Genomic DNA, 948 nt, shown 5'->3' with positions numbered 1-948 from the left:
ATAAAATAAGGGAAATCAGAGCTCGTACAGAAAGATATAGGTGTTCATTCTTTCCGCGCGCTATACGAGATTGGCATAATGGAGAGTTGTGAAGGTGGTTCGATGTACCCTCTGCCAGGCACTTAAATGTAATTTGCAGAGTATCCATGTAGATGTAGATGTACGTTCAACAGAGACACATACACGGACACTGCGAAGAAATGGACCATTGGGCGCAGAGGAAGAAACTCTTTCCGAATAGGCGGCAGAACCTACCTCTTGGCACCTGTCAGCCATCAATATCATACCACTGGAACTTCCTCCCATGTTAAAATTGTTTTTCGAAACGGGGCTCGAACGCGGAACCATTGCCTTTCGTGGGAGAATGCTCTATCGACTTGGCTAACCAGGCACGACTCTCGACCCACCCTCACAGCTTTACTGTCGCTAGTACTTCTCCTTTCCAAACGTCACATACGTTCTCCTGCATACTTCGCGGGAGTATAAACTCTTTGACGAAAGGATATTGCGGAGAATTGGCTTAACGCCAGCCTATGTTCCAGAACGAATTTTCAGTCTGCAGCGGCGTTTGAGCTGATTTGAAATTTCCCGCTGGATCAAACTGTGAACTGGACCGGTCTGTGTAGGCGTATTGTGAATCGAGTCTGGATAGCTCAATCGGTAGAGCATTTTCCCCAGAAAGGCAAAGGTTCTGGGTTCGATTCCCAGTCCGGCACAACCTAATCTGCCAGGAACTTTCAAATCAGCGCACACTCCTGCTCAGAGAGAAAATTCATTGTACGAGGGTGGCCGGCCGGTGTGGCCGTGCGGTTAAAGGCGCTTCAGTCTGGAACCGCGTGACCGCTACGGTCGCAGGTTCGAATCCTGCCTCGGGCATGGACGTGTGTGATGTCCTTAGGTTAGTTAGGTTTAAGTAGTTCTAAGTTCTAGGGGACTTATGACCACAGA

At 48.7% G+C, this 948-nt stretch overlaps 1 non-coding gene across 1 annotated transcript; it reads left to right on the top strand.

Annotated features, from left to right (window-relative positions):
• Nucleotides 1–642: 642 nt before the first annotated feature.
• On the top strand, nt 643–717 carry Trnas-aga (transfer RNA serine (anticodon AGA)). Its single transcript has one exon. It is a non-coding gene; the product is annotated as a tRNA-Ser (tRNA).
• The last annotated feature ends 231 nt before the right edge of the window (nt 718–948 follow it).

This window comes from Schistocerca cancellata, chromosome 5 (assembly GCF_023864275.1).
Source record: "Schistocerca cancellata isolate TAMUIC-IGC-003103 chromosome 5, iqSchCanc2.1, whole genome shotgun sequence".
Taxonomy (NCBI): Eukaryota; Metazoa; Arthropoda; class Insecta; order Orthoptera; family Acrididae; genus Schistocerca; species Schistocerca cancellata.
The sequence above is the reverse complement of the archived record's forward strand: the minus strand, read 5'-3'. Positions and strand labels throughout refer to the sequence as shown.